We start from the raw sequence: 23829 nt of genomic DNA on the forward strand, positions 1-23829 counted from the left end.
TCTGGTGTAGCCCACACTCACCAGGAGGCCCTGGTGCTGTGGGGTGGGGGGGGGGGAGGGAGGTCTGGTGTAGCCCCACACACTAGGAGGCCCTGGTGCTGTGGGGTGGGGGGTCTGGTGTAGCCTAACACACACGGGAGGTCCTGGTGCTGTGAGGTGGAGGGGGGAGGGGTGGTCTGGTGTAGCCATACACACTAGGAGGCCCTGGTGTTGTGGGGGTGGGCGGGGTTCTGGTGTAGCCCCCACAGACACCAGGAGGCCCTGGTGCTGTGGGGTGGGCGGGGTTCTGGTGTAGCCCCAGGGACACCAGGATGCCCTGGTGCTGTGGGGTGGGCGGGGTTCTGGTGTAGCCCCAGAGACACCAGGAGGCCCTGGTGCTGTGGGGTGGGCGGGGTTCTGGTGTAGCCCCAGAGACACCAGGAAGCCCTGGTGCTGTGGGGTGGGTGGGGTTCTGGTGTAGCCCCCACAGACACCAGGAGGCCCTGGTGCTGTGGGGTGGGGGTAGGTCTCCTTATATGAATGTACGTTCCATCAGAGGTATCCGGAGGTTAGAGGTATCTGGACGCAGTGTGAAACCGACTTCATGAAGCCGGCATTCATCACTCGATTCCAGCCAAAAGGTAAACTTCTAGAGAACCATAGAGAAGGAAGATTGGTTTTCTTCAGAAGGAATGTCAGTGAAGATCTTGATTTCTGGTCCCGTGTAATCTTCAGTGATGAGAAAACATTCACGTCAATGACTTATGGCAGATTAGTCTGCTGCCATTCCAACACACTATATGAACCGCAGTTTATACATGAAATCGTTTATATATAATATATAAGTGATATATCATTCAAAATATGGAATTGATTTATTTATACGGCATACGAGAACTCACTGATATTCAGGAAGACTTCAATGCTGACACAAATCTTCAGATTTTGGAGGAGGTGATGGAGCCTTCTGTGAGCGCATATGCTCTTCCCTACCCTGAGCAAATAATATTGATGCAGATATTGTATTGTTTATTTATACAAATTTACCACCAAACAGGCTTAACATAATCCTAACTCTCAGTCAATAATGTTACTCAGGCTTTGCCATTGCCCATTTATATTTCTAGGTTCATTATTTTCCGTTAAGCTTAACCTCAAAATAAATTATTTAATACTCGCCCTGAGTTGTTAATAGCTATTGTTAATTCTTTTGACGGATCATTTTACAGGATAATTGCTCTATTCATATTGCCCGGAGTGTTAGGCTCCTCGAGTGGTCAAGCAACTGCTTCATCTCTGGCAGTTGTGACTGAGAGTTGTGTCGCCATAACCCGCAGCTAACGTCGTCGACTCAGTGCCTCAAGAGGTTGCACGAGGTTATAAACAACAACGGAGGATGGACAATATATTGATTGTTTGGGGAGATTTCGAATAGATATCTTGTTTGTTTATGAATATGGCTTCTTTATTATTATATGAAAATGCATGTGTATATGATCTGTTATGTTAGTTAACAATTCTACATATATCAAGGCATATCAGATGCGGTTTTATCATAATGTATGATATTGCAGTATAATAATGGACTTTGTTTGCTGGAATGTGCCTGAAATCGTTATATTTATGTTTACATTTAATGTTCATAATTATTGCTGTTTGCTCTAACATTTCTCTGAAGATGTAAACAATAGAATTGAAAATTATTATATATATATATATATATATATATATATATATATATATATATATATATATATATATATATATATATATATATATATATATATATATATATATATATATATATATAGGGAAATTTAATAGTCATGCAGATTGGCAATTCATTTAACCATCGCTGTACCAAAGTCTCATCGAGGCTGGATGATGGCAACGTCATCATTTAGCAGAGAGCAGTGTGCCAATTGCCTCTCTTTTTCCAAACAACTTCTTCACAAGGAGTCGGGTGGTGGCAGCCACAATGAGCGGACGTGTTTGGTCACTCGTGCCACCTGATTCGCATCAGGCGTTTGTTGTGGGCTGGTTGGTCGCCCTTCAAGAACTTATTACACGTGTTTGCAGGGTGACGTCTGTTTGTCGACATGGGGGCTATATTCTCCCGGCTCCCAGTGTTCTGAGTCGGTGGGATTGGCATTTCTCAGAGTGTAAATTCTGATGAAATAAGTGATGCACTTTTCGACGTATTGGGAATGAAAATTGAGGAATTTATCAGCTTCCAAGTACTCCGCCACCACAAGTTTTTTTTGTTTCTTTTATTGATAAAACATAGAATAAATTCCAAAATAAAAAAGGTGCCAAAGCATCAAATCAACAAAACAGGGAAATTTACACGAAAACAAAGTAGAATATACATGAGCAAGTACATGAACAAGCAAGATAGTTCATAACATAGGAACACATCATGAAACATATAACATCTGTCCAAACCAATATGCATTTCAAGTAAAACACTAATAACCAAAACATCTAATTCAAACACTAGAGCAGGGTAACTAGACATAAAAATACAACTCATATATACACCACAAACAGAAATAACATTACAAATAAGGAACACATACAAGGTAACTGCGGCAATTGCGATACATGCCGGGAGGCCCCGAAGCATCACTGGACATAATACATACTGCGGAACATAGGAATTAATATAATACAGTAATAGGCACCCCACAACCAGGGTAAATGACAAGCACAGATATCAGGGCCGCCAGCCCTACACAGAACACAAAGAGTAACAGTCAATGAAGTAAAATAGAGTCCTAGCGCAGTTAAAAGCTCTGTACCTCAAGGCACAGTCCTTGCACCACTGCTGTTCCTTATTCTCATATCAGATATAGACAAAAACACAAGTCACAGCTTCGTGTCATCCTTTGCAGATGATACAAAAATCAGCATGAAAATTACCTCTGCTGAAGACATTGATAAACTACAAACAGATATTAACAAAGTTTTCGATTGGGCAGCAGAAAACATGATGAATAACGTGATGTTTAATGGTGATAAATTCCAGGTACTCAGATACGGCAAAAATGAGGATCTTAAACATAATACAGGATACAAAACACAATCGAATCTTCTCATAGTAGGAAAAAGCATGTCAAGGATTTGGGAATAATGATGTCCGACGACCTAACGTTTAGGGAGCATAACCCAGCAAGTATTGCGTCAGCCAGAAAAATGATAGGATGGATTATGAGAACCTTCAAGTCCAGAGATCCCATCACAATGGTTGTACTCTTCAAATCACTTGTGTTGTCCCGTCTTGAGTACTGCTCAGTACTCACTTCCCCCTTCAGAGCTGAAGAGATTACTGAAATTGAGGGAATACAGAGAACATATTCGGCACGCATAGACGAGATAAAGCACCTAAATTATTGGGATCGTCTCAGAGCTCTCCAAATGTACTCACTAGAAAGGAGACGAGAGAGATACCAAATAATATACACATGGAAAATACTAGAGGGACACGTCCCAAATCTGCACAGTAAAATAACAACGTACTGGAGTGAACGACATGGAAGAAAATGCAGAATAGAACCAGTGAAGAGCAGAGGTGCCATTGGGCACAATCAGAGAACACTGTATGAACATCAGAGGTCCACGGTTGTTCAACGTCCTACCAGCGAACAACAAAAATAGTACAGGAACAACCGTGGACATCTTCAAGAGGAAACTAGATTGGTTCCTTCAAGGAGTCCTAGACCAACCGGGCTGTGGTGGGTATGTGGGCCTGCGGGCCACTCCGAGCAACGGCCTGGTGGACCAAACTCTCACAAGTCAAGTCTGGCCCCGGGCCGGGCTTGGGGAGTAGAAGAACTCCCAGAACCCCATCAACCAGGTATCAACCAAGTACACAGGCGGGAAAAGGGGCCACACTCGGACCGGACCCCTTACTAACGGAGAACGGGCCCACCAAACACACACAGGAGCAAGGCCAACATAGAAGAGAGCCACAACCGCAACCAGGTTACACACAATTCAGCCTGAAGCACGCCTGCAACAGAAATGCTAAACAAAAGCAATATCCAAACACACAAAAAACAAAAAAGATACACAGCTAAGCACCCACAACAGCTCACCCACACTCACACAAAGGCACCTGAACAACTACACCAAACCCACATGCACAGCAATACACCCAAGACTCCACCCGCAAAAAAAAAAAAAACACCCGCAAGAAGGAACAACACAGAGAATCGCGCACAAACTTACCCCCAAACACAGACACACACTTGCACCCACCCAAACCCCTACACCTGAGCAGCAGCCCTTACATACGCACCCATAAACCAATCTGCAAAAACCAGTGGAAAGGACTGCCATAACCACCACATCGTAAAGTGCAAACGCCCTCATAAAAAAAAAGTCAAGTCCAACCCACCTCGTACCCCACCATTCTACCGACCCACAAACAAAAAATATAATAGGCCCGCAAAACCACGAGTTTTGAACCCTTAGCGAACACTAAGGAAATGAGAAAAATAAAAAACACAGCAGGTCGACCCGCACCCCAGGACCCCAAAAAGTCTCCACAGTGTCCCGCAACCAGTCCACCAACCCCTAAATGAGCACGCAAAAATAAAACACGTGCAACTGTGATTCATATTCCCCACAATGTACACACCCAACCAAGCCCTCCAACCCCAATTTAAACAAACGGGCATTAGTGGGTTGTGACTGGTGCACCACACAAAAAAAACTCCTGGGGCCGGGGGGCAATATACGCAACACTGACCAAATATCCCCCAATCGAAACAGAGAGTTACAGACCCTCCACCCTGGGAACCACCCAAGACAAAAGAACCCCATACACCTCCCTAGAACCAAACGACATAACCCCCTGGCACCGACAAAGCTCTTGTAGAATCATCACCAACCAAGAGTACACGGAAGGAGTGAACAGAGTGACATCCCGACAATCCTCGAGCTCCACCAAATAACTGAAGCATACCAAGCAATAGTAAAGACCGAGGGAATTTAATCCACCACCCAATAACCCCAGGCCCTTACGATGTGACACCCAGAATAAGGCTAAAGACTTAATATACACATCCGGAATCCCAATCCCACCCTCCGCCATCCACAAACACAAGGAAAACCTATGAATCGGGTGATACTGTCCACCCCTCACGTACCTGTAAACCACACACTCAACATCGCGAGCACGACGCAGCACCAGACCTTCGACGAAACATTACATGTCACAACAATCGCGTGTTGATAGAACGTGAGAGCCCGCCTTGAAAGCAATCCCACCAAACCACCCACTGCCCGCAAGACCATATCCCAATTAAACGTCAAAGAATGTTCATAGGAGAGAAATCATGCAATCCCAAAAATGAGCATAGATTGCACGACTGGAAACCAGGACCCACCCCCACACCAAACATGAGACCCACACCCCCATTCCATGAGGCTCGATATCTCCCAATTAACAATAGCCTCACTGACCAAATCGAACCCACACACGAGAACCTGAACTGCAGTAACAGAACCCTCAGAAGCTACAAATAGGACAGAATTTTTCACATACCCACAAACCTTCAGAGTCAACTTATTTGGCAACTGTGGCGAGACCATCAAACAACTAGACCGCATACGAAAGAAAGGCTCCTGAAACACCACATACAGGAGCATTGAAAGAGGGCACCCGTACAGAACCGAGCGCCGTATTGCAAAGGGGGCACTAAAGAAATCATTCACACACACCCGACTACAACTCGTATACAACATGTGAACCCACCCCATAAACTGGGGAGGGAAACTCAACCACTCCAAGAGCCGCAAAACAAATCCAATCGGCACCCTATCAAAATCCTTAAACCAATCCAGGATGACTATGGCGGCAAACACACCAGACTGACAGATACAGAAGCACATCCCGAAAGAGGGAATTGCACTGCACCAACGACCGACCAGGGACCCCACAGCATTCCTCAACCAAAACCACCGACCCTACCACAGCCCGAAGATGCCTGCCCAGCCAGCATTTTGGAAATAATCTTATAGTCAAGGTTTAGCAACGTGATTGGCGGCCAATTCGCCAGAAAACACAAATCCCCCGGCTTCAGGAGAAGGCGCACAAGACCATCATTCTGCAAACCAGACAGCGTCACCCATTCCAAACAAAACCAAACAACTTCCAAAAAATCAGACCCAATCACATCACAAAACGTGACTAAAATTCCATTGGAAGACCATCTGAACCCGGAACCTTTTTCCCTTGATGAAAAGAACAGACGACACCCCAAAGCTCCGACAGGCCAACCTCCCTCTCAAGATCAAGACAGCAACCGACAGCCTGAGAGTACAGTGTTGAAGAAAGAACACCCGTAACCCCTCATCCCCCGTGACCCACTCATACAATGCTTCAAGTTTACTGCGCACATAGAGTAAGACCGCATCTGTGTTAGACAACACCGACTCATCTGGCCGATGGAGGCTCATCAACAAAACAGAGGCACGACCCATCTTCTCCTGCCATAACAAGAACGAAGAAAGCTTCTCCCCTCCCCCCACTCAAACATTCCTCTATCCCAGCCCAAACACGAACCCCCTCTGCAATTTACTCTTGCAACCCAGGAAGATGCTCCTCACATAAGAAAATATCCCCGGACCAATCAAAACCCCCTGTTAACCAACGCATAGTCACAACACAATCTTGGTTGTAAAACCCGCAACAAACCAAAATGCCCCCCCCCCCCGCATCCTGCTTTGCCAACACAACAAAAAAGAAAGTGACACTTACCCTTGCACCATTCCCACTACTCCAGAATGAAAGGAAACCCACCCTTACTAGCAGCCAGTAAAGCCCAACTCTCCCGAAACAGATCACCAAAGCCCGGACACCCCAACAATTCTCAATTGAGCTTCTAAAAATTCAAACCCCGACTAACCTGCACTTGACTTCTAATTCCAACCCTCAGAACAACCATTCAGTGATCTGAAAAGCTCACCAGAACCATCTGAAAACAGAAAACCAACCCTTTTTTTCTTATGGATGTAAAACCGGGCAAGACACGAACAAGACCCCTGAGCCACAAATGTGAAATCCAACACACCCCCGAGCATCTCTGTAACATTCTGCAACTAACCATTCTGCAAAGTCATGGCTAAAGCAGAAGAGATAGTCTCCGAACAAACACTGTTACTATAATGCGCCGACGTGATACAGTCAAGATCCTCCCCAAGAATCTTCCCACGCATATCATGCTTCAAAAAATGTAACAACCCACTGGGGGAAAAAACTCTCTCACGCCGCCTTGCTACTAATCGTAAATGTTCAACAAGGAAACCTCCACACCAAGATACGAAACCCTAACCAACAAAACCCGACCAATTCCGAGTGAAGCACAGAAATAGACGCCCTTCGTGAAAGGTGGATGAGCTTAACCCCCCCCCCCCACCAGAGATCACGATGGGTATAAAATTACCCAAAAGCTTTCATCCAACACCTGAAACAGATTCACATCCTTAACATTATGCTCTTGCACAAAAACAACATCCACTCGATAGTCATGCAGCATCGATACCAGCCCCTGCACTGCCACCGTCTGCAGCCCATTGACACTGAGTGACGCACAATTCAGACGACTCCTTACATTTAAACAATCCAGAGACATTTAGAAAGAGTTGCACAGAACCCCCAATGCACCCCTCCGTTAGTCAGGAGCAACTGACACCCCCTCCATTGGAGCACTAACAGTACCCTCACAGCTGTGAGGCAGCTGCTACCGGATGCAGAGCCCCAGACCCATTACGCAAAGTCAAGGGTACGCCAGCCTGACCCCCAGCACGCGTACCAGGGTCACCCATACCCTCACGCCGGGCCCTTAACATCCGGAGGGCCGCCAGGCAGCCCTTCAGATGGAGGCACAGCACATTCACCACCCTCACGTTCCGGATACACCATACACCTGCCAGAGAGCCCTCGCTCCTTGGACTGAGCACTTCCATCACACTTCCGATGCTTTGGCATCTCATCACTTGGTTAATCTGAGAAGACCCCTGCAGCCGGCGAGAAGGACGGAACCCCTCTGGGGACACAACAGCCCACAAAGATGAGCTAGGGATATATACACCATTAGAAGTTCCAGGGGCACTAAGGAGCAGGATAAACACACACACCGGCGCCAGCACCGGACCGACTCTCACTGCGGAAGCCGCACCCATGTCTTCAAGGATCGGCGCAGGAAGGCCAGCCACACACCCATCCACCAGAACGCAGATCACAGACGGCACGGCAACCAGAGCAGGACCCTCCAACACCAAGGGACCATCAGTGCTGGGGGGAGCAAGACCAGCATCCACGTCCACCATCCAAGCCCGAGGAGCAACAGGGACTTCCAGAGGCGGAAAATCCTCTTTATAAAACATGTTAGCATTGACCCTCCGGTCATTCCCAGAATGGCACTCCGCTATCATATGGTAACCTAACCTAACCTAACCTAACTTAACCTAACCTTACCTATCATATCCGGCAATCCGCACTGAAAACAAGTGTGGGAAATTTTTACCCACCATATCTAATTATTATCTAAGAAATGTATAATTTCTGTATCATATCAAAAATCATATCAAATCATATCAAAATCATATCAGAATCATTATAGATTCATTATACAGTTTGATCCTAGAAGATAATGCCACTTGGATCCCGTATGCCATAGGGCCCTATTGATGCCTACGTGACCTAGTGCATGATCTCCTATGGATCCAGAAGCTTCTAGAAGGATTTTTTTATTAAAAAAATTATTGGAACATTGATTCAATATCTGGTAGGGATAAAATCGAATCCTTAATAAGAATCAGTGGTACTATCAAGTACTACTTATAATCTTTATATCCTATATCAAATTATATTATAATTACATCTTATCTCAATCATAAGTCTAGACTGTAAAAATAATCAATCAATATTCATAGAAGACTTCCGTGCTCTGGGAGCATGGGAGGGGATCGGGGGCAGAAGTGCCCACAAGAGCCCAGGAGGACCGCGCGTTTGTTGACAACTGTGAACACGTGTGACGGATCCTTAGCGAACATTACCAGCTCAAGGACACCTTATCTAATATCTTTATCACCAGTGAACACTCTCTAGAACTGGGGGAGTACCTGGACAATATCTACAAGGAAAATCCTAGAACATTTATATAAAATAAGAGTGTATAGTGGAGATCACAGTGACAGGGTTTCCACCACCTCCATTCCTAATCTTCATCAACTATCATTCTTCTGCAACTGCAGGGTCAATCACGTAGCAACGCTACCAGTACATCATACAGCAATGCTGTGACATAAAATATCGTGCCTAAACTCAACAAGAGAAAGTTAATCAGTCTGGCACCTTGTCACACAGGCACCCCAACTGGCAGAGAAGTATATTGAAGGTTATTTTGGTATATGATTGGCCAATTGTATGCTTGTGTGACTTTAATATCCTATAAATCTGTCTGTCGGTTAAAAAGTGAGGCAACGCCTCATATTTCAGTAAGTTTATTAATATTGTAGAAGAGCAGTAGGTCCTTATCCAAGCACTAGACCTCACGAGTGTCCAGTTGTGTCAGGAAAAGATTCAGTCGCAATGCGTAAATAAAGTCTCATGAGGGTCCATTGTGTGGAAAAGGATTCAGTCAAGCTGACTGTACCCTAATCAAATAAATTGAATATAAATATGTCTGCATATATGCTTGAATATAATTTCTAGTATTTAGTTAAGTGCTTAGACTACATTTAAAGTCGTGTATTATACTTTTACAATTTAATTTGTTGTTTATAGTATAAGAACCTATTGGCTGTTAATAGTTATGGTGCTAGGTTAGACTATGTATGTTTAAATCTCTTGATTTAAACAGAGCCAGTGTTCAGTCATTAAACTGAATTTATCAAATCTTATCCTTGTATAATATACAAGCTGATGTGAGATCCCTGTCTACAGGTGGACTGGAACTTCTATCAACTAATTCATTCACCCCACCTGTCCCTTACAGCCCACAATCTGTCATTAGGAAAAGAGGAACTAGGATTTACGACCCTTGCTAGAGATTTTAGGAATTAATTTGCAAACAGTAATTTTTAATTTAGTTCAGTCCAAGTCTCTAGTAGTCTCCTCTTATATCAATCCCAGCAGGATTTTCCCACAACAAGTACGTGGCTGCCTGATGTAGAAACTCTGGACGGAGAAGCCTAGCAACACCATCGACGAGGGGATATCAGTATGTACCTTCATAGTTAGCATGTGAGTACCACTGATAAGGTTCTGCAGATGCCCTGACTTATGATATTCTGACGATAGTACAAAATGCAGCCATACTTCTGGAAGAACCTGGTGCCAGATTCACGAAGCAGTTACACAAGTACTTATGAACGTGTACACCTTTCCTCAGTCTTTGATGGCTTTGGTTACATTTATAAAACGGTTTGCAAACATGAAAACTTCCTAATCAACTGTTGTTATTGCTTTGAACAGCCTCCTCGTGCTTCGGAGCTCATTAACTGTTTAATAATTGTAAACAATGCCGCCAAAGACTGAGAAAATGTGTACAGATTCATAAGTGCTTGCGTAACTGCTTCGTGAATCTGGTCCCTGCAAACCAAATCTTCCGAGAACCCGAAAGGTAGCCCCCCTCACAACCACCCATTTAGCTGACCCACTGCACACTGTCATGCACACAGATCCCGCACCTGCAGGCAACTGTCGAGTCACTTCATCATAATTCCACACAAACTCCTGGAATACCAGAGCACCTTGGAACTTCACCAAAGCCCGGTGGCCTCCAACCAGCTGTACACCTGTAACGTCCATAATCGCCAGACACAAGACGTCCAGCAATGCCAACTCAACAAAAGAGTATGTCACGTTCCCAGCGAAAACCCAGCTCTATGGGTGAGCGCACACCTCATAGGCACCTTATGCAACGCCATCCCACAGGCCCCCACGGCCCTCACGGCTCCCGGCCGCATCAAAATTGAGCAAAACAACCGACCACTGGCAGTGCTAGAGCGTGACTGAGGAGCGACAGCGCAAATAACCGCCTCCGTCGGTGGCGGAACCAGCAATCAACCACCACAATAAGGTGGTCGTCAAATTTGCCATGGCTGTGTGCTTTCGAAACTTTTTGGAGAAATATAAAGGCAAGGATCTGAAGTTAAAGGACGGGGAATGCTTCTGTGAATAAAATAAATTTAAGTTTGAACTACACTCACGTTGCGGTACAGTACGCACCTTATGAATTGCAGTATGACACTGTGCGGCACTTACTTGCACATTATTGGCAAGAGGTGGAGGATCGTATGAATCATAATTCATATGAGCTGGTGAAGGTGCTTCACCGTCATTGTGGGTCGGAGAGAGTCAAAATAGTTCTTGAGATAAATATTCTTTCCGTTACAGTGATGAGCAAGTTGCTACAAATTCTTTATTCTGGGCAACCGAAGACGTGCTTTAATTTTGGGCAGGTCGGTTACATGACCGTTGCTTGCGACGTGGCGTTGGCAGATTGGGTGACTGTATTTGGGGAGGCCAACTATCTTCCATTAAGGACTGTGAGTGCTGCTTGCAGGATGAAAGAAGATGCACCTGGCGAAGAGACGGTACTGGATCAAATAGTGCAACGTGTGTGGATGCGGCCCAAATTGTGGGTACTGCCGTGGGTGACATGAGAGTAGAGACCTCTGCACCTCGATGTGCTGAGGGTGTTTGTGACACTTCATTTTGGATTAAAATACTAACCTCAGAGATGGTGGTGGCCGACATCCACACGAAGGAGATGGCGAGTGCCACCGCACCTTCCCGACCCCCTAAGGTGAACAGAGATGGTCGCTGTGTTGAGTTGAATCCTGTGTTGGGTTTGGGTTTCAACAGTATTGAGATGGTTAGAAGTGAAGATGTAGTGGTCATGATGTATGCACCAGCCCCGTGTGATGGGCCTTCTTTCCGGGACGTGCGTCATGTGAAGGACAATGGAGTTGCCCAATTACCGTTGAAGAGGAGATGTGGTGGTCTTCAGTGCAGATATTTGAGGACTGTCAGCTCACGAGTAATGCTCCACAGGTGGACGATGCCTCGTCTGTACGTGTCTGTGCCTGGGGCTCCCATTGTGCGAAATGATTCAGTAGTGCCTGCTATTCCTGAGGGTGTTGAAGTGCGAATTTTCTGGAGGGAGTCAATGTTCAGCTTAGAAATAACAGGAGAGAGACAATAGTGAGAAAGCTTCATCCCATGTGCTGAGGCATAAAAAAGGCGAGGTTCTCGAAGATAATGACAAGTCTTCGGATGGATGATGGTGTGGTGTTCACAAATTCAGATAGTGTATTAAACTGTTTGCAGGGTAGGTTGGAGGAGCTCTATAGGAAGGTGGGGAGGGGGGAGATGATGATCGACAAGGTGAGCTTCTTGTCAACTGTTCGAAGGTGTTGTTATTGGAGGATAATTTTTCTCGGGTTGCAGATGTGTGGGATGTGGTTTGGCGAAGGATAGGTCACCTGGGATTGATGGCTAACCGGTCGAGTTTTATGTGGGAGGTGATTGGCCATGACTTTATGCAGGTAGTGAGATATTGCTTCCGAAATGAGGTGATCTGTAGGTCACAATCTTACGGCATTGTTCAGCTGCTTTCGAAATCGGGTTTGCAGGATTTGAGCAATTGGAGACTTCTTTCCTTGTTAAATCAAGAATATAAAATAATATTGAAACTGTTGGCGAACCGTCTGAGACTTGTTTTGAGTTGGATTTGTGGAGTGCCTGGTCGTTCGATTGTGGGTGTAATAAAATCATTAGAGACGTACTGTTTCACGAAACTGTGAATTCTTCAGAACTTCGATGATAAATCTGGATTGAACCTTTTATCAAATTGTTCTTGAGTTTGTTTACCAGGTTTTGCATCGGGTAGGTATGGCCGAAGATTTGATTTCCTCGGTGAGGATGCTGCATCGTGAGTGTAGGAGTAGTGTTTGTATCAACGAGTAACTGAATGCTACCTTTGCCATTGAGAGATCGGCTCGGCAGGGGTGCCCACTCTCAATGGTGCTGAATGTTGTTTCAGGAACTTCTGTATTTAGCGGTGAAGAGGAGTTCTTTGATAGTTACTGCTAAATTCGATGTTTCTCTAGGCTATTGGGTGTGCTGATGATACTACCGTCTTTGGATCGAATAAGGTGTATGTGTAGGCTGTCCAGGATGTGTTGGCGATGTTTAAAAAGGCAACAGGTGCCGTGGTCAAAAGGGAGAAGACGTGTATGATGGAGTTTGCTCATTGGACTTCAAATTTCACCTGAGATGATACTTGGGATCGTGTGGTAGTGTATTAAGACACTTTGGGTGACATGGTGTCAATCCTTGTTCCGAGACGATAGCACAACGATCGAGAGTGACTTTTGTGTTGATGCAGGCGGTATTTCTGTTGCTTGGCCGAGCACGGTAATGACACAGCTTCCTCCAGCAACTGACATGGTAAGAATGCATTTTGGCGTCAAGCGAGGGCTCCACCTAAGCTGGCATCCCTCAGCTCCTCCCCACCAATCACAGACAAGCATCTTCAGAGGCCTGGTGCGTCGACAAATCATGCTCTCCCAAGATGACGCTCTCCTCGTGGTACAGGGCGGTTGGTGGTGGGTGGATCGGCCTACGACCGTTAACCTCCTAACTCCCCTCTCCTCTTGAACTTGTACAGAAATTCACCTGAAAGAAGCTCCTTGCTATAGCTTTCGCTACAGCGACCACAATAGCTCTGTTGAAGAGCTCTTGCCAAGGGATGTCTGTTGACACCCAGCACGACTGTGTGGGAGTTGTATTTCTGACACTTGTGGTCCCGTGCACACTCTCCTGTGCACACACACTCCTGTGCACACATTACAGTGGACAAGGGAGCTGGAAAATTCCATCTCCTGACAACATGTATTCATATATATTCACTGCTCTGATGTAATTTCCTTTCGATAGCAATATGAATTATGTAAACTGGTGTGGGGTGTTTTGACTAATGAGATTCGTTGTTGCAAAACACCTGTTAATTCATTCTCTAACCTAATACTACAACAACAATAGATGCAACGATGCCATTTCGCCCTTTCCACAGACTTGAGGGGTAAAGGAATACTTTTCCTCAGCTTACACGGCAAGTAACTTAATATAGAATAATGTATATATGGCATAGCAAATAACTTAATATTGAGGACTTTATTTGGTACACAGCAAGTAATTTAATATAAAGTAACATACGATTCACAACAAGCAACTTATTATGAGTAATTTATGGGGCCATTCTAGCACTTTCGCGCTATGGGCGCACGAGCCATATACTACCTTACGTGGGTTTGGGCATTCCGTGGGAGCGCACTGGAGAGCTCAGAAATTCTGAAAAGTGTATATTTTGTTCAACTTTGTCACCTCAATTCTGGTCCTAGGATATTCAAATTGGTATCAATGTATTCGCAATAGAATTCTTTACAGGACTAAATGCATATAAACTCCAAAAGCTCGGCTTTTGGAGTTTATATACACCCGCAGCAAACAGAGAATGTGAGAGCGAGTTACCCGGGAACAAGCAAGAGCAATAATATGTGTTCATTCTTTTCAACTTTGTTACCTCAATTCTGGTCCTAGGTCTTTCATTTTGGTATCAATGTGTTCGCAATTGAGTTCCCAACAGGAGGATATGCATATAATGTCAAAAACCATAGCGCGCTCTACCCACCGACAAGATGAAAGTAGACCAGGAAGAGAGCACTGCGCCACCCCAAGGTGCCCCTCATTATATTAGAGTGCGCGGTAATACTGAAAAGTGTATATTCTTTTCAACTTTGTCACCTCAATTCTCGTCCTAGAATTTTCATTTTGATATCATTGTGTTCGCAATAGAATTCTCTACAGGACTAAATGCATATAAAGCCCAAAGGCCCGGCGAGAAAGTGAAAAAGTGAGAGCGTGTTACCCGGGGAGCTCGCAAGAGCAATAAAATGTATACACTCTCTTCACATTGGACATCTCAATTCTCGTCCTAGGTCTTTCATTTTAGTATGATTGTGTTCATAATAGAACTCACTACAGGAGAATATGCAAATATAAAGTCCAAAAGACCGGCGTTCTACCCACAGCAAACTGAGAAAGTGGCGGAGCGTTACCCCAGTGAGCGCTAATAAAAAGCAATAAAATGGGTATATTCTTTTCAACTTTGTTACCTCAATTCTGGTCCTAAGTCTTTCATTTTGGTATCAATGTATTCGCAATGAAATTCCTTACAGGATTTTATGCATATAATGTCCAAACCTGCGGCAAGACCTTCCCGAAGATGCTGCTACTTTACCGCACCGACGACGCAATGCTTCGTCGGGGCCGGAAGTCCGTCTACTAAACGGACGACTCAAGGTTGAGTCGTCGCCGAGCGATAGTGGCTAGGTGCCCATATAGAAAAGGGATGGAAAAATCGAAAACAGGATTTTATATATAGCTGTAAAATTACTAAATTAATCTGGCAACACATACACACACAAAAATTAAGTAAATCTGATTAATCCCAATTCCGGTGGTGTAGTGGTAACACACTCGCCCCCTTGCTTCACAAGCACTTTAACTGGGGTTCATATCTTGGGTGGGGAGGATGGACTTGGCGCCAATCCTTAACTGTACATCTCTGTTCACCAATCAGTGAATGGGTACATTGTTAAACAATTTGGCGGGTAGTATTCAGGGAAAAATTAACATTAAGGACCTACCCGAAACTCTATGCATGCTAGTGGCTTTAGAAGATTGTAAGAACTCCTGTGTGATTGTACTTGTACTTTTCACAATAAAAACAAGCGCTCTGATGCAATACAATTGAAAGTTATGCACACCACGTTCTATAATTTTTTTTTAGCTTTTAATTATTTTAAAAAGTGGTCACTAACGACTACCCAATAGTCTGCAGATTTCTACACATGTAATAGTATGTCTGTCGCCTTTGTGGCGTCGTGGAAGAAGGAGGGGCTAGAGTTCCTTGGGGTCATTTTATATTTTTCGTCAAAATATATTAGTAATTTTATTGATTATTCTACATGAATATGTTAAAATACAATTATTAAAACAGAAAATGCAATATCTCAATATCTAAATATAATAAAACTATAATTCTCTCCTCATGACACAAGCGGCCAGTGACGCTGCATATCTGGAAAAATTCCACGACCTGAAATAAATTTTTCCACGGCCTAATATGGACACATTGTAGCTATAGTATGAATACACATTATACACACTGTATACTGATATACAACATTATTGTGTATACACAGTATACTTGAATTTGCAATACATATGATATACACTAAATGCATTAACCCAAGAAATAAAATGTAGACATTTAAATGTCTACCTTTGTATGTGATAAATGTGTAGATGTAATTTGTTTATGATGTTTTTCTTCTATTTGAAAAACGATATGGTTGTAACTTTACCACAATATTCTTCCTAATTCATCATCAGTTCTGTACATCAGATTCAATAGATGTACCAAGTGCAGACGTACCAAGCTTGATGAAAATCAGTCAATGTTTACCCATTTTATTAGTGGCGTTAACGTTGAACTTCACTTACTCGAAAGAGAACTTTAGCAACTTCAAAATGTAAAATCGACTATTATTTCAAACCAATTATCATGAATTTTATATAATATATGGTATGTGCAATGTTTCGTCCATTGAATAGAGCGTTTTTATATTCAAATCTAATATATTGGGTTATAAAGGTCTAAACTTGAACATTTATTCAAAATTATGGATAGAATTAAATAAAAAATCATCAGAAACTAAAACCAATTTCCAAAAACAGTAAATTAAATTTAAAGATTATAGTCTTTTCAGCTACTGACTTCAAGATTAAACAAAAAGAATCAAAATTTTTCGCATTTCTTATTTATTTATTTATCTTTTTAAGCTAAAACTTTGTCAGGAGTCTTATAATTTTATGTATTTACATACAGAAAATTTGAAAGTATCAACATTGCTTCAGCTTCCTCCTACTAGAGTCGTCTTTAATGTTCCCTTATATGGTATATTGCAAATACCTTTACATAGAATAATTTATAAGGTACACAGCAATTAAATTAATATAAAGTAACTTATACAGAATATGACAAGTAACCTAATTTAGAATAACTTGAATGGAACACAGCAAGTAACTTAAAATAAAATAACTTATATGGAATGCAGTAACATAACCTGGAGTAACTTACACGATGAACAGCAAGTAACTTAACCTGGAGTAACTTACACGATGAACAGCAAGTAACTTAACCTGGAGTAACTTACACGATACACGGCAAGTAACTTAAAATATAGTAATTTAAACGGTACACAGCAAGTAACATAGGACAGAGTAACTTACAAGTCAAGTAACAGTACCTGAAGTTGTCAAGTGAGTCTTCAATAATCAGCAGCATGGAGTTGGTGATGAAGAGCAGCCTGTGGAGGACCTGCAGGTGCTGGAGGGGCCGGCCGGTGACGACCAGGAGCCTCGTCGACCACACCAGCAGGTGCTCGTTGAGGGACCACTGGGCGAAGGCCGCCAGGAAGGCCAGGTCGTCACTCACCACCACCACCGTCACGCACCTCGACTCCCGCCGCACCTGTTGAGGTGGCATGAGTGAGTTACCCTCGACTCCCGTCTCACCTGTTGAGGTGGCGTGAGTGAGTTACCCACGACTCCCGCCGCACCTGTTGAGGTGGCATGAGTGAGTTACCCACGACTCCCGCCGCACCTGTTGAGGTGGCGTGAGTGAGTTACCCATGACTCCCGCCGCACCTGTTGAGGTGGCGTGAGTGAGTATCCCACATCAGCATTAATGTGGGTAAGCAACCCAATCGTCACCAGATGTGTGAGTGTTATGTCTAAACCGATGAAGTGAGTGCAGGTGTGTGGGCCACTGCCAGGCCACGTTTCTAAAGTTCAGGTGTGTGGGCCACTGCCAGGCCACGTTTCTAAAGTTCAGGTGTGTGGGCCACTGCCAGGCCACGTCTCTAAAGTTCAGGTGTGTGGGCCACTGCCAGGCCACGTCTCTAAAGTTCAGGTGTGTGGGCCACTGCCAGGCCACGTTTCTAAAGTTCAGGTGTGTGGGCCACTGCCAGGCCACGTCTCTAAAGTTCAGGTGTGTGGGCCACTGCCAGGCCACGTCTCTAAAGTTCAGGTGTGTGGGCCACTGCCAGGCCACGTTTCTAAAGTTCAGGTGTGTGGGCCACTGCCAGGCCACGTCTCTAAAGTTCAGGTGTGTGGGCCACTGCCAGGCCACGTCTCTAAAGTTCAGGTGTGTGGGCCACTGCCAGGCCACGTCTCTAAAGTTCAGGTGTGTGGGCCACTGCCCGGCCACGTTTCTAAAGTTCAGGTGTGTGGGCCACTGCCAGGCCACGTTTCTAAAGTTCAGGTGTGTGGGCCACTGCCAGGCCACGTCTCTAAAGTTCAGGTGTGTGGGCCACTGCCAGGCCACGTCTCTAAAGTTCAGGTGTGTGGGCCACTGCCAGGGCACGTCTCTAAAGTTCAGGTGTGTGGGCCACTGCCAGGCCACGTCTCTAAAGTGCAGGTGTGTGGGCACTGCCAGGCCACGTGTCTCAAGTGCAGGTGTGTGGGCCACTGCCAGGCCACGTGTCTCAAGTGCAGGTGTGTGGGCCACTGCCAGGCCACGTCTCTAAAGTGCAGGTGTGTGGGCCACTGCCAGGCCACGTCTCTAAAGTTCAGGTGTGTGGGCCACTGCCAGGCCACGTCTCTAAAGTTCAGGTGTGTGGGCCACTGCCAGGCCACGTCTCTAAAGTGCAGGTGTGTGGGCACTGCCAGGCCACGTGTCTCAAGTGCAGGTGTGTGGGCCACTGCCAGGCCACGTGTCTCAAGTGCAGGTGTGTGGGCCACTGCCAGGCCACGTCTCTAAAGTGCAGGTGTGTGGGCCACTGCCAGGCCACGTCTCTCAAGTGCAGGTGTGTGGGCACTGCCAGGCCACGTGTCTCAAGTGCAGGTGTGTGGGCCACTGCCAGGCCACGTGTCTCAAGTTCAGGTGTGTGGGCCATTGCCAGGCCACGTGTCTCAAGTGCAGGTGTGTGGGCCACTGCCAGGCCACGTCTCTCAAGTGCAGGTGTGTGGGCCATTGCCAGGCCACGTGTCTCAAGTGCAGGTGTGTGGGCCACTGCCAGGCCACGTGTCTCAAGTGCAGGTGTGTGGGCCACTGCCAGGCCCGTCTTTCAAGTTCAGGTGTGTGGGCCACTGCGAGGCCACGTCTTTCAAGGTCAGGTGTATGGCCACGTTTTACTGCTCAGAACTGAGGCGTATTTATTCATTTCCTACACGACTATTACAGTGTTCCCAGCAATGAGTCTCCCTTGGATTGGTTGATTGGTCCCGGGAGGCCTGATTGGTCCTGGTCAACAGTGACATGAGAGTGACTTAAGCTCCTCACCATTATGGTGAGAGTGACGTGTGCTCCTCACTATTAAGGTGAGAGTGACGTGTGCGCCTCACCATTAAGGTGAGAGTGACGTGAGCTTCTCTCCATTAAGGTGAGAGTGACGTGAGCTTCTCTCCATTAAGGTGAGAGTGACGTGAGCTTCTCTCCATTAAGGTGAGAGTGACGTGTGCTCCTCACCATTAAGGTGAGAATGACGTGTGCTCCTCACCATTAGCGTAAGAGTGACGTGTGCTCCTCCCTATTAAGGTGAGAGTGACGTGTGCTCCTCACCATTAAGGTGAGAGTGACGTGTGCTCCTCACCATTAAGGTGAGAGTGACGTGTGCTCCTCACCATTATGGTGAGAGTGACGTGTGCTCCTCACCATTAAGGTGAGAGTGAACTACCCACAACAACAGCAGCAGGTAAAGCGTGACATAATATCATGAAGGTGATGACAGCCACCAACCTTCCTAGCGTGATGAAGCAGCTGAGGAAGCTGCCAGCGTGTACCGTTACCATCCAAGACGTCCATTGTTGTCCTGAAGACGCCCACACCTCCTCCCACTCCTGACACCTTTGTTAACTGCATCAAATTAAGTCATACATAAAAAGATCATTCCGTTAATGACTGCTGATTCGGGGCAAAGCATTTATAATATATTTATATATCACTCACGTTTATTGCTTCTAATTCACCGTCCTTACATCCATAACTGATTGGTGTGATGAGGCGGCGTCTGTGATGAGGAATACAGAACAGCGCTGATGCTCATCTGTTGACAACACAGCATCCAACACTCCGGCCGTTGCTCTTTGTATGAGACGATCATCTGTGGAAGGTGAGCATCATGTGTAATTCTCTCTCAGGACACCATAAACCATAGTAGGAGGGAAGACGACAGAACTGTACATTTGGTTCCAGCACTGCCGTCGCTCCTAAAATGGTCTGTCTGGAGTCTGGGCAGAGATCCAGTTCTTCCGTCACTACTATAAGGATCAGTATTGAGTCTGGGGTGAGTTACAATTCTGTGGTCACTATTAACAGGGGTCAGTCTTGAGTCTGGGATGAGTTCTAGTTCTATCATCATGGGTTTTGGTTGAAACAATATCTATAGAGTAGACAAGACATGTAATTTTAGGAGCAAGGAGAGATGTTAGCTTCTGGACCTGCCTCTAGTCATAATCCACTCTTGGATCGAACACTATTGGTTAGATTCTACAGACTTAAAACAGTCATATTTTGGATGGAGTATAAGTAAAAGACAGTTCTTGGGCCCGCCTCTAGTTCTAGACCTCGGTTCTTCATTTCAGTTTTGTAATTATTTAACAGATGTTTACAACCTTTTAAACATATAAACATGAGAAAGTTCTTGTGTCCTCCTTTTCCATTAAATGTTGTTGTTTAGTCCGACGTCAAGTTTCTCAGAAATTTGATAGACCAGTTCACTAACCTTACTAGAAATCTTTAGGAGGAACACCTTCACCAGTATTTTAGGAGACGACTTTTTGAATATTTAATGGATTTCCTTGAGAAATATTTTAGTACACCTTCAGGCGTATTTTTCAGGAATTCTTTCAGGAGAAAGGTAGCGTTCTGCAACAGTCACAAAGGGCGGCGTCCACGGGAAACACTTGCCTTCAGGAGTATAACACCATCTGTTAGCTCGTTCCGAGATGGAATAGGTTGGGCTCTCATCTACATGTCAAGGACAGAGAGGCAGGACCAGCCTCCCCCCATACCCCTACAGGAGCCCTCATACCTCTTCTCCCTTGCATCTAATCTCTCCACCCTCCCTCTCCTCTCCCTCCACCTTACCCCTCCCCAACTATTCCCCACAAACACTCTTTTCTTCCCCCCTCCTGAATATCCTTCCACCCTCCTCCACTTCCCCTTCCACCCTCCTCCACTTCCCCTTCCACCCTCCTCCACTTCTCCTTCCACCCTCCTCCACTTCTCCTTCCATCCCCCTCCACTTCCCTTTCCACTCTCTTCCACTTCCCTTTCCACCCTCCTCCACTTCCCCTTCCACCCTCCTCCACTAACCCTTCCACCCTCCCTCCCATCCTTTTCCACTCTCCTCCACTTCTCCTTCCACCCTCCACCACTACCCCTTCCACCCTCCTCCCCTCCCCACCCTCCTTCACTTCCCCTTCCACCAGTAGTGGGATCTATGCCAGAGCAAAGCCGTTTTGCTTTTCCCGCGGCTTCGCTCTGGTTTAGGTGTTTTTAGTTACAATGGTAAGGGGCTTCGATATGGCCTACCTATTTTTCGTTACCCCAGTGCGTGATTGTCTTTTAGTACAATGAAAATTTCGTTCATAAGGCTTCGATACGGCATACCTGTTTTTAGTTTCTGCGGTGGGATTAAACGGCTTCGATCTGGCATACATGTTTTTAGTTTCCACGGTGCGATTAAATGACTTCGATCTGGCATACATGTTTTAGTTTCCGCGGTGGGATTAAACGGCTTCGATCTGGCATACATGTTTGTAGTTACCCCGGTGGGATTAAACGGCTTCGATCTGGCATACATGTTTTAGTTTCCGCGGTGGGATTAAACGGCTTCGATCTGGCATACATGTTTTTTGTTACCCCAGTGGGATTAAACGGCTTCAATCTGGCATACATGTTTTTTGTTACCCCAGTGGGATTAAACGGCTTCGATCTGGCATACATGTTTTTTGTTACCCCAGTGGGATTAAACGGCTTCAATCTGGCATACATGTTTTTAGTTACCCCGGTGGGATTAAACGGCTTCAATCTGGCATACATGTTTTTAGTTACCCTGGTGGGATTAAACGGCTTCAATCTGGCATACATGTTTTTAGTTATCCCGGTGAGATTAAACGGCTTCGATCTGGCATACATGTTTTAATTTCCGTTGTGGGATTAAACGGCTTCGATCTGGCATACATGTTTTTAGTTACCCCGGTGGGATTAAACGGCTTCAATCTGGCATACATGTTTTTAGTTACCCCGGTGGGATTAAACGGCTTCATCTGTCGTCATGTATTTTCGTTACATGAGAGTCAGGCGCAGACAGTCACAATGAGAGGGTGTGTTAGCCGGAGCTCCTGAGTGTAGTTATATTATCATAGCAATATGGAAGTTGTAGTGAAGGAAATGATAAATCTGGTTGGAGCTCTGAGGACAGAGTTGGATTCCCTATGGGAGGAGGTACGACAGCTGAAACAACATCGAGAAGAAACGACGGAGGAGACCAGTATTAAAAAGACCTCGTCTTGGAAAGTCGTAAAGGACAGGGGTCTTAAGAAGTCCTTGATAAAGCCGCCTACAGACATCCTAAGGACTTCTAATTCATTTGATGTATTGGAGGACGAGTGCTGCGGTGAGACTGCTGTTCACGCGAAATGAAAAGCAACGAAGCGCAGGCCCCTCTGAGAGTAAAGGAAGTACCTAAGTGAATTTTAGTTGTGGGAGATTCCCAAGTAAAGTATTTGGATAGAACGTTTTGTGCTAGAGGTAGGGGGAACAGGTTAAGGGTTTGCTATCCGGGAGCTGGAATTGATGATATTATAAAAACATGAATGATATTATGGCTGGAAATGGGAACAATCTCATTATTTGCATTAGCGCAGGAAATGATGTTGGTCGAGTTAGGAGTGAGGAACTGATTCAGAGGTATAAAATAGCCATAGAATTAGTTAGAAGCAAGGGAGTAATCACGATCACATGTGGCATTCTTCCAAGAAAGGGAGTTAGAAATGATTGGTTGTCGAGGGAACTTGGTGTCAATTGCCGGCTGGAAAGATATTGCAAATAAAATACTATAGCTTTCATAGACAACTGGGAACACTTCTATGGAAGAAATGAAATGTATGCTCGTGATGGGGTGCATCTATCGAGGGCTGGGGTTGTTGCTGTTGCGAACTCGTTGGAATCAGTGGTTGGAGGTGTTTGTTTGGGTTTAAACTGTTAGTAGATAGTCGTATGGGTATTGATATGGAGGAAGGAGGTAATGAAAGTATGTGTTTGTGGGAGAAAGGATTTGGCAAAACGATCAGGGAAAGAGAAGGGCCTCTAAATAACAATACACTTAGGGTATATTACACTAACAGTGGGCGTCTAAGAAACAAAATAAACGAATTAAATGCTCCTGTCTGTACAGAAAAAATAGATATTATTGCACTTACCGAAACGTAGATGAATGTAGAAAATAGAGAACTATTAGCTGAATATCAAATATATGGATTTACACTATTTCACACTAATATATATATTAGACGAGGAGGAGGAGTAGCCATATATGTTAGGGACAATTTGAAATGTAGTCTCGAAGAGGGAATCAAAACTGAGCCACACACAGAACCTATCTGGATAGAATTAAACGAAAAAGCAAATAATCTTATAATAGGAGTTATATATATATAGGCCTCCAAATTTTGCCAGAATGGAAGCAAAGCCTCTA

The 23829-nt window shown here is 44.9% G+C and overlaps 1 long non-coding RNA gene across 1 annotated transcript; it reads right to left on the minus strand.

Moving 5' to 3' along the window:
* Positions 1-17510: 17510 nt before the first annotated feature.
* LOC123761424 (uncharacterized) lies at positions 17511-20230 on the minus strand. The gene is made up of 3 exons (XR_011225018.1): positions 20105-20230; positions 19866-19982; positions 17511-17597 (listed from the first exon to the last, which is right to left on the minus strand). It is a non-coding gene; the product is annotated as an uncharacterized lncRNA (long non-coding RNA).
* Between the last annotated feature and the right edge of the window lie 3599 nt (positions 20231-23829).

Source organism: Procambarus clarkii, chromosome 7, assembly GCF_040958095.1.
Source record: "Procambarus clarkii isolate CNS0578487 chromosome 7, FALCON_Pclarkii_2.0, whole genome shotgun sequence".
Taxonomy (NCBI): domain Eukaryota; kingdom Metazoa; phylum Arthropoda; class Malacostraca; order Decapoda; family Cambaridae; genus Procambarus; species Procambarus clarkii.